This window comes from Girardinichthys multiradiatus, chromosome Y (assembly GCF_021462225.1).
Source record: "Girardinichthys multiradiatus isolate DD_20200921_A chromosome Y, DD_fGirMul_XY1, whole genome shotgun sequence".
Lineage (NCBI taxonomy): Eukaryota > Metazoa > Chordata > Actinopteri > Cyprinodontiformes > Goodeidae > Girardinichthys > Girardinichthys multiradiatus.
In genome coordinates, this window is record NC_061818.1 from 15,371,148 (window position 1) to 15,382,372 (window position 11,225).

The window sequence follows — 11,225 nt, forward strand, 5'->3', positions numbered from 1 at the left end:
CAGCTGCAGCTAAACCAGAAGGCTTTAGTTATGCACCAAAAACCAATTATCCCCTTTTACAGCAACAAGGCTCTGGAGCCCCCTGTAGGTATAAACCTTTCTCTCTGGGCGACATTACGGCTCTCTGTGACAAACTGCCCCCCATAACTGAAGGAGCAGCAGTGTGGCTCCAGACTTTAGACACCCTGACAGCAGGCACCACGCTAGCATTGGGAGATTATAGAGCAGTGGCAGGACGGTGCATGCCACACCACACATGTAGAGAGATTGAGACTGCTGCTTACACCTCAGGAGCCCCGGATTCTGACCCCTTCACCCAGCATGTCCACTGGCTAGGTGATGCATTGAGAACAGCATACCCTGTAACCAGGGGACGCACCATCCCTAAGTTTGAATGGGTCCCTAAAATTAACCCCATGGAATTCCTGGACCACTGCAAATCCATGTGGCAAACTCGGACAAGAACTAACCCAGCTAATGAGGGGGCACAGCGAGACTGGTTCAGAAATGCTGTCCTTAAGGGACTGCCCCAACAGGTGAAGGCCAGTATGGACGACAATTCTGACATGCTTGGAGCAGACACTGGAACTTGGGATCGCCATCTGATTCACCACCTGTCCAAAATAAGAGAGGACCATAAGAAAGATGAGGAGGAACTTAAGACCCTGCAGACCCAATTGTTAAAAATGCAGTTAGCCGAAGCAAAGCAGAAAGCAGGAGAAAAGAAGAAAGACAACAAAACTCCCAAAATAATGTATGAAGGTGCAGTTTCTCAGGGCCCCCAGACTCCTCGCTTTCCTGGCCACCAGGACACGATTGCACCGAGGTCTGCAACCTCTGGTCCTTATCATGCCCAACCAGGCTGGTTCAGGGGCAGAGGCAGGCCAAGGGGCCGTGGATTCCGTGGAGGACCACCAAGGCGATGGGGGGGTGCTGACGCTTGCTACTACTGTGAGGAGCAGGGTCATTGGAGAACTGGTTTAAAATGTGGTCTGATGGTGTACCCCATGTTTCACTGGCGCTCCACCCTGCTCACGAAGCCCGCGAACTGGGAGGAGTGTTAAAACGCTCCCAGCTCTCACTGACTGGCCTTCTTCATCCACACCCAATCTACGCCCATGACTTGAGAGCTGTAAATGCAGCACTTTCCACTCCTACAGTTCCAGTGCCCAATCCTTATGTTGCTCTTACCAATCTAAACCACGAACATGCATGGTTCACCTGCATCGATCTGGCCAACGCTTTCTTCTGCCTGCCTCTAGCTGAGGAGTGCAGAGATATTTTTGCATTCACATATAAGTCAAACAGGTACCGCTACACTCGTTTGCCGCAGGGTTTTGCTCTGTCACCAGGAATATTTAATCAGGTCCTTAAGGAATCCCTCCAAGACTGTCCCCTTCCACCGAACACCACATTAATTCAATATGTGGATGACATTCTTTTGGCGACACCAACTGTTTCTGAATGCTTGGAGGCCACGGCTGTGGTGATCTCACACCTAGCAAAAGCTGGGTACAAGGTCAGCAAAGCCAAACTACAAATTTGCCGGAAACAGGTGGATTTCTTAGGCAGGGTAATCTCTCAGCCCGGGACAGGAATGTCCCCTTCACATCAATCTGCTGTCCTTTCTCATCCAAAACCGGTGCGGGTGAAGGACATGATTTCCTTCTTGGGACTCACCGGATACAGCAGGTCATTTATTCCAGGATACACTGACCTGACTGCCCCACTCCGCGACTTAGTGAAGACACAGGGCATGCGCCATTTGACAGCGCCTCTAGAATGGACAACAGAAGCAGAGGAAGCATTTATTGCTCTTAAATCCAGCCTTTCCCAAGCTGCTCACTTGGCACATCCAGACTACACATTGGATTCACTTGGATGTTTCTGTAACAGCACATACTTCGAACTGGGTGCTGTTCCAGAAAAAAGGGGTAGTAAGAACAGTGCTAATGTATATTAGCGTGATGCTTGACAACATGGAACAAAGACACCATGAATGTACCAGACATGCAGCAGGGTTGGCAAAAATACAGGTCCTTCTCAAAATATTAGCATATTGTGATAAAGTTCATTATTTTCCATAATGTCATGATGAAAATTTAACATTCATATATTTTAGATTCATTGCACACTAACTGAAATATTTCAGGTCTTTTATTGTCTTAATACGGATGATTTTGGCATACAGCTCATGAAAACCCAAAATTCCTATCTCACAAAATTAGCATATCATTAAAAGGGTCTCTAAACGAGTTATGAACCTAATCATCTGAATCAACGAGTTAACTCTAAACACCTGCAAAAGATTCCTGAGGCCTTTAAAACTCCCAGCCTGGTTCATCACTCAAAACCCCAATCATGGGTAAGACTGCCGACATGACTGCTGTCCAGAAGGCCACTATTGACACCCTCAAGCAAGAGGGTAAGACACAGAAAGAAATTTCTGAACGAATAGACTGTTCCCAGAGTGCTGTATCAAGGCACCTCAGTGGGAAGTCTGTGGGAAGGAAAACGTGTGGCAGAAAACGCTGCACAACGAGAAGAGGTGACCGGACCCTGAGGAAGATTGTGGAGAAGGGCCGATTCCAGACCTTGGGGGACCTGCGGAAGCAGTGGACTGAGTCTGGAGTAGAAACATCCAGAGCCACCGTGCACAGGCGTGTGCAGGAAATGGGCTACAGGTGCCGCATTCCCCAGGTCAAGCCACTTTTGAACCAGAAACAGCGGCAGAAGCGCCTGACCTGGCCTACAGAGAAGCAGCACTGGACTGTTGCTCAGTGGTCCAAAGTACTTTTTTCGGATGAAAGCAAATTCTGCATGTCATTCGGAAATCAAGGTGCCAGAGTCTGGAGGAAGACTGGGGAGAAGGAAATGCCAAAATGCCAGAAGTCCAGTGTCAAGTACCCACAGTCAGTGATGGTCTGGGGTGCCGTGTCAGCTGCTGGTGTTGGTCCACTGTGTTTTATCAAGGGCAGGGTCAATGCAGCTAGCTATCAGGAGATTTTGGAGCACTTCATGCTTCCATCTGCTGAAAAGCTTTATGGAGATGAAGATTTCATTTTTCAGCACGACTTGGCACCTGCTCACAGTGCCAAAACCACTGGTAAATGGTTTACTGACCATGGTATCACTGTGCTCAATTGGCCTGCCAACTCTCCTGACCTGAACCCCATAGAGAATCTGTGGGATATTGTGAAGAGAACGTTGAGAGACTCAAGACCCAACACTCTGGATGAGCTAAAGGCCGCTATCGAAGCATCCTGGGCCTCCATAAGACCTCAGCAGTGCCACAGGCTGATTGCCTCCATGCCACGCCGCATTGAAGCAGTCATTTCTGCAAAAGGATTCCCGACCAAGTATTGAGTGCATAACTGTACATGATTATTTGAAGGTTGACGTTTTTTGTATTAAAAACACTTTTCTTTTATTGGTCGGATGAAATATGCTAATTTTGTGAGATAGGAATTTTGGGTTTTCATGAGCTGTATGCCAAAATCATCTGTATTAAGACAATAAAAGACCTGAAATATTTCAGTTAGTGTGCAATGAATCTAAAATATATGAATTTTAAATTTTTATCATGACATTATGGAAAATAATTAACTTTATCACAATATGCTAATATTTTGAGAAGGACCTGTATAGGCTTTCCTTCAGGGGATCTAGTAATCCCTTCACATTTACACTCAGCTAATTTAGCTGGTAACAGCACAGCATCAAATAATTTCAGTAATAACTCTGCATTTTTCCATTGTGCTACCAAGTATACCTTTATTTTTAATTATTTCTTTCCATACATAACATGCGCTGTCCAAGATGTTAATAAAACCTGTATGGTGTCACGATAGACAAGGTTAAATAATATTTAATTGGATCTTTCCTGCAAATGTTTCTCTTTGGCCATGATAACGTTGCTCTCTTTTAATCATCTGGTTCCAATAACAAAATTTTTTGTGGTATTCATCAGCAAGATTATAACAGCTCTGAATAATCTATTCAATTCTAGCTTTATTTAGATGCATCTATTCTAATCTATTTTTATTAAATGCAGTAAGTCCTCATTATATTTAAAAATGGGGTCACTATTTCTGTTAGTTGCTATAATTTTAATAAAGCTTGGTTTACTTTAAGTTTCATTAGTTCTGAAAAAACTCACTCCTCATCAGTTTAGAAGGCTTAATAAAATTGATGAACACAAAAATGAAGAGCATATTATATTTTATAATCTTAGCCTGTCTTAACCAGTTTTATAAACACACCTGTACAGTTTCAGTCATCTATAGCTCTTCCCTTTTTAATTACACTTTGTATTTATTTCAAGTAACTAAAGTTTATTTCAATTAACTCAAGTTTTCTCCATTTCAGTCCAGTCCAGTAATTCTGTTAAGGTACCTTTCATCTTGTGTTAAATTTTAAATCTAATTTGATCATTCTGAACCTGACTGGAAATAGTCTAAACATCTGTTAAAATCCTTTTGTTTCACCATAAACAACTGACCTAATATTATTATGGTATGTTGAGGATCAGACTTGCTCTTGTAGTCTTTAATTATTATCGTGCACCTATACCCTAATTTTTACATAACATAAAACAAACATTTCACAAAAGCAGACAGACAAAATTGACAGACATTGGCCACAAAAAAACAAAATTTAATTACTCTGTTTGTAAAAGAATTTTGAAAAATTGTAGACAGGTCTATGAGTTTTCTTATGTTTATCAGTATTTCAATACAGGTAGAACCTTTGCTATCTTTATATGATTTTGGAAAAATTCTGGAAACCTTATTGAGGTAAAATGATCATCAGAACATCAGACCTTTATTGGCGCTTTAAAGATCCCTCAAAAACGCTCTTTAATGAAATCAGTCATTCCCATTCACACACAGACAACTTTTCCCCCATGGCTGTCATGAACATCCGCTTGATGGTTTTTTTAAGATTTTGTGTTTTTATAATGTAAAGCACTTTGAATTGCCCTGCCTGCAATGTGCTGTACAAATACATTTTACTTACTTATTTCTCTATCAGAGCAATTTCAATTGCAAAAATTCCAATATAATCTTCTTTTTATATTTTTAAAATGCACATTGTTTTCTCACAACCCCTTTTGTTTCCACTAGGTCTGTTTTGAATGCTTCAATTCTTTTTTATCCACCAAGGATCAATCAGGTGGTGTTGTCTTTTGGGTCTGTCCAGTCTGGAGAAGTGTCAGGTTATCATTGTCAGGTCAGTGAGGTTCATAAGTCAGTCAGAACCTTGGTCATTTGGTCTTGGGTCGTTTGGTCATTTGGTCGGTGCACATAATGTGTCATGGATCCTACCAATGATTAGTCAAAAAAACTTCCACACAGTGTGATGTTATTTCTTCAGCTTCCACCCACTGAAGAAAAATTTATTGGTAATAAATGAGCTGCATTTCCTAGTGTCCAAAGCTACCGCACCCTGCGAACACTGCATTCCTCCTGGATGATCATCACCTGTTAAAAAACTTCATTATTATATTAGTCAGTTGTTTCACATATTCAATCAGATCTTTAAACATTCCAGTAGGTGAAGTTATTAGTCATCATGTAGACTGATATACAGGTCCTTCTCAAAATATTAGCATATTGTGATAAAGTTCATTATTTTCCATAATGTCATGATGAAAATTTAACATTCATATATTTTATATTCATTGCACACTAACTGAAATATTTCAGGTCTTTTATTGTCTTAATACGGATGATTTTAGCATACAGCTCATGAAAACCCAAAATTCCTATCTCACAAAATTAGCATATCATTAAAAGGGTCTCTAAACGAGCTATGAACCTAATCATCTGAATCAACGAGTTAACTCTAAACACCTGCAAAAGATTCCTGAGGCCTTTAAAACTCCCAGCCTGGTTCATCACTCAAAACCCCAATCATGGGTAAGACTGCTGACCTGACTGCTGTCCAGAAGGCCACTATTGACACCCTCAAGCAAGAGGGTAAGACACAGAAAGAAATTTCTGAACGAATAGGCTGTTCCCAGAGTGCTGTATCAAGGCACCTCAGTGGGAAGTCTGTGGGAAGGAAAAAGTGTGGCAGAAAACGCTGCACAATGAGAAGAGGTGACCGGACCCTGAGGAAGATTGTGGAGAAGGGCCGATTCCAGACCTTGGGGGACCTGCGGAAGCAGTGGACTGAGTCTGGAGTAGAAACATCCAGAGCCACCGTGCACAGGCGTGTGCAGGAAATGGGCTACAGGTGCCGCATTCCCCAGGTCAAGCCACTTTTGAACCAGAAACAGCGGCAGCAGCGCCTGACCTGGGCTACAGAGAAGCAGCACTGGACTGTTGCTCAGTGGTCCAAAGTACTTTTTTCGGATGAAAGCAAATTCTGCATGTCATTCGGAAATCAAGGTGCCAGAGTCTGGAGGAAGACTGGGGAGAAGGAAATGCCAAAATGCCAGAAGTCCAGTGTCAAGTACCCACAGTCAGTGATGGTCTGGGGTGCCGTGTCAGCTGCTGGTGTTGGTCCACTGTATTTTATCAAGGGCAGGGTCAATGCAGCTAGCTATCAGGAGATTTTGGAGCACTTCATGCTTCCATCTGCTGAAAAGCTTTATGGAGATGAAGATTTCATTTTTCAGCACGACCTGGCACCTGATCACAGTGCCAAAACCAGTGGTAAATGGTTTACTGACCATGGTATCACTGTGCTCAATTGGCCTGCCAACTCTCCTGACCTGAACCCCATAGAGAATCTGTGGGATATTGTGAAGAGAACGTTGAGAGACTCAAGACTCTGGATGAGCTAAAAGCCGCTATCGAAGCATCCTGGGCCTCCATAAGACCTCAGCAGTGCCACAGGCTGATTGCCTCCATGCCACGCCGCATTGAAGCAGTCATTTCTGCCAAAGGATTCCCGACCAAGTATTGAGTGCATAACTGTACATGATTATTTGAAGGTTGACGTTTTTTGTATTAAAAACACTTTTCTTTTATTGGTCGGATGAAATATGCTAATTTTGTGAGATAGGAATTTTGGGTTTTCATGAGCTGTATGCCAAAATCATCCGTATTAAGACAATAAAAGACCTGAAATATTTCAGTTAGTGTGCAATGAATCTAAAATATATGAATGTTAAATTTTCATCATGACATTATGGAAAATAATGAACTTTATCACAATATGCTAATTTTTTGAGAAGGACCTGTATACTGTTGCACTTGGAGAGGATCTCAGCTTATCCATGTATGCTGCTGCAATGTCTATCATCTCCTCTTTCTCATCAACTTCCCCTTTTCCTTCTTTAACAACATTCTATTCTCCCTTATCCAGTCATTGTTGACTGGGTTGTCCAGTTTGACAGTTTCTAGCCCAATGACCATGCTGTCCACAAGCCCAGCATACATAATCTCTTCCATCATCTCCCCCTCTCACTTGCCTCCGTCCACACCCCCTAAGGCCTCCTCTTCCTCTGAAAATTCCTCTCATTCTACCCCTCCCCCTACTTACTGGTCCTGCATAAAATATTTCATTTTCAGCATAGAAAGTATCAGTAGGGGGTTGTTTATTCTTTCCACTGACCACCTTTTCAGCATGCATTGCCCAGTTCTGCCAACTGCTAACCGAGCAGGTGGGTAGATCAATATTATGTTTTGTGACCCAGTTGTTCGAGCTACCGCACCCTGTTGGCGGTCAGACGCCTCGGAGCCCTACCGGTTCTTTGGAACCCCGAAAACGGTTACACACTCTATCTAAAGACTTTTCAAGGAATGACTCTCAACCAGTTTCTAACTTTTTGCTCTTTTTAATCTAAGTTAAGGCAGAGGAATGATTACAGAGATTAGCGCTGAGGCTCCCGTCTCTGAGCGTCGCTGTTTGTTAGAGGATGACGAAGAGCCTCGATGAAAGTCACATGTAGTTTTATATCTGGCACTCCAATGCAATGGATGTGCCCTCCCTCAGTGTTTATCAGTAGACTATGTGTCACCATTGTGGTGTCTATCTGTTAGATATTGTTGTAGCGGGTGTCCATCCTTAATCTAATGTGCTGTAGCTTTCTAATCAAACCAGTTATACCGGCTGCTCCACTATCAAACCCAGTGCCCCAGCTTCAGGTCATTTTATGACAAACCTTGGGCCATTTCTACTTGTACTGTGTGTCTATGAGCATTCTTATCCTATTCTAACAAAAGGAAAACATTAGAACTTATATTTTATTTCACTATGGTATAAATGGGAAAACCAGCTATGAGCATATTAATAAAGGTTATTCCTAACACAGTTAAGAATCTCACGTAAAGCATTTGCCTGGAGGGCATTTTTTAACTGCTGTTGAAAAGGGCTGTCATCAGAATTATCATGTTGCAGTCCACTATTTCTTTTAAACACTTCTTCCATTCTCAGTCTATACTCAATGATTGGCTCTCCTATTTTCTGTTTAGTCTGGTTAATGATGGTATAATCTGCTCTCTGTCTAAACTCTCCTTCTAACATTTCCCTCAACACCACAATTCGTGGATTATCTATTCAACTGGCGTTAAGAGTTCAGGGCAACCGCAGCTGCTGCAGCAGTCTGTGGCTGCCTGTCCCTCCCCCATAGTACACAAGTGTCATTTTCTTCTTGTCTGGCAACTGCTATATAAACCTCCTTGCTCTTTTTATCGTTCCCTGCCTTTCTTTTATAAGCTTCAGCAAGCCAATTTTTTATTGCCCTTATTAATTCTTGGCTAGGTTTTTCCCTTTTCTAAATTTGTCTTTCTGTTGTAATCTCTGTACCAAATGGGTACAAGCAGGAACCAAAAGATATCCTTTAAAATTATAATCTTTCTACAATTCAGCGAGATTTTTTACTGTATTTGGATCTTTTGAGTGCATAAACTTTACATCTTCTAACGGGGGATGCTTCCGGACGCAGTTCCCCATTTTAAGAGTTTTTTTTTTAATCTATTGTTTAGAACTGAGTTCTACTTTTATTAATTTATAATAGCGCTATTTATTTTATTCTCTGTGCTTTATTATATATACTTTTATCCTATTTACACTAGTTTATTATTATTATTCAGACTCCGCTCTTTTTTTTTTTTATCTAACAGGGGTATAGTATTTATATATATTTTTGTAGCCTACCATCAAATCAAAACAGAATTTCTCAACGGGCCCCCAACCTCTCCCAGAAAACAGGCTTCTATCATGAATTGCTTAGGTAGTCGAAGTAGAACAAAACCAGAGGATGAAACAGACTCAGCACACAGGATAAGACGGTAAATGAGGTTTATTACTACTGTAGACTTTGTTTAAGGAATCTTGAGTTGGAGTTGTCTAGAAACCAGAGGAGGAGGAGGTAAACCCAGGAATCCAAGGAGAGAGAGAGAGAGAGTACTGGTGATGAGAATATTTACAGTGCAGTCCTTAGGAGGGAGTATTACCGGATGTTGGCAGGCAGGTAGGCAGATAGGCAGGTCGACAGGCAGACAGGCAGGCAGACGGATAGGCAGACAGACAGTAGTCCACATAACTGAGGTTATGTTCCAGCAAAGGTCTGTATCAGCAGCTACCTTAAGAAGCCCATGAGCTCATTAGGAGAATGCGTTGCAGCTGCAGACAATGAGCTGCCAGAACCAACCAGAAGGGGAGGAGCAGAGATCCTACAGTACCCTCCCCTCAACGATTGCCTCCAGGCAATCCAGAACACTTTTCAGGATGGCGTTTGTAAAAGGACGTGATGAGAGCAGGGTCCAGGATGTGAGAACGGGGAACCCAGGTTCTCTCTTCAGGTCCATATCCTGCCCAATCCACAAGATATTGAAAACCACGCCCCCTACGCCGAACATCCAGGATACGATTGACCGTATATGCAGGGTGGTCATCAATGAGTCGAGCAGGAGGAGGGGGCTTGGTGGGAGGACTCAGGGGACTTTCCGAGACTGGCTTGATCTGGGAAACATGGAAAGTAGGGTGAATGTGCATGGAAGATGGTAGTTTGAGTCTCACCGCAGATGGGTTGATGATCCTCTCGATGAGAAAAGGGCCAATTAAATGGGGGGACAACTTTCTAGAAGTATCTTTTAATTTAATATTCCTGGTGGAAAGCCAGACTCTCTGATTGATGCGGTAGACAGGTGCAGCAGAACGGTGACGGTTAGCGAACCTCTTATTTTGTTCCAGCGTGCGTAGGAGGGTCCTCCTGGTCTGTTACCAGATCCTATGACACCGGGAAACATAATGCTGAACAGAGGGGACCAGGATGTCAAATTCAACACTGGGAAACAGCGGGGGTAGATAGCCCAGTGAAGCCTCAAAGGGGGACAAACCAGTAGCAGAGGAAGTATGTGTGTTGTGAGCATATTCGATCCATGTGAGATGTTTGCACCAAGAAGAGGGGTTGTCATTTATTACGCACCTCAAGGCGACTTCAAGTTCCTGGTTGCATCTTTCTGTCTGTCCATTAGATTGGGGGTGGTATCCAGATGAAAGACTTACGGAGGCACCAAGAGCTTTGCAAAACTCCTTCCAAACTTGCGAGATGAACTGCGGGCTTCGGTCAGAAACAATGTCCAAAGGTATGCCATGGATGCGGAAAACGTGGAGAACCAGGAGTTGGGCAGTCTCCAATGCAGACGGAAGCTTGGGTAAAGGAACAAAATGGGCTGTTTTAGAGAATCTGTCAACAACAGTAAGGATGACTGTGTTACCATCAGATGGCGGGAGACCAGTGATGAAATCAACGGAAATGTGGGACCAGGGGCGGCTAGGGGTGGGCAGAGGTTGAAGAAGACCAGCAGGGGGTTGATTAGTGTTCTTGTTTCGAGCACATGTGGGACAAGCTGCAACAAAATCTTTAATGTTGAGGTTCATAGTCGGCCACCAGAAATACCTTTTGGTAAATGTGATCATACGAGTCACCCCAGGATGACAAGTCAATTTATTGTTGTGCACCCAATCCAGAACTTTATTGACGACATAGTTGGGAATGAACAGCTTGCCCACTGGGCCAGTACCTGGGTCAGGTTCGGACCTCTGTGCCTCCCTGATGTCCTTTTCAATGGCCCAGGTGAGGGCGCCCACAATACAAGAATCCGGTAGGATGGAAGCTTCAGTCTTGAGTTGGTCAGAATGAGAGAACTGGCGAGAGAGAGCGTCAGGCTTAATGTTCTTGGAACCGGGGTCTGTAGGAGATAGAAAAATTAAAACGAGCAAAAAACAGAGAACAACGGGCTTGTCTGGGGTTAATTCTCTTGGCA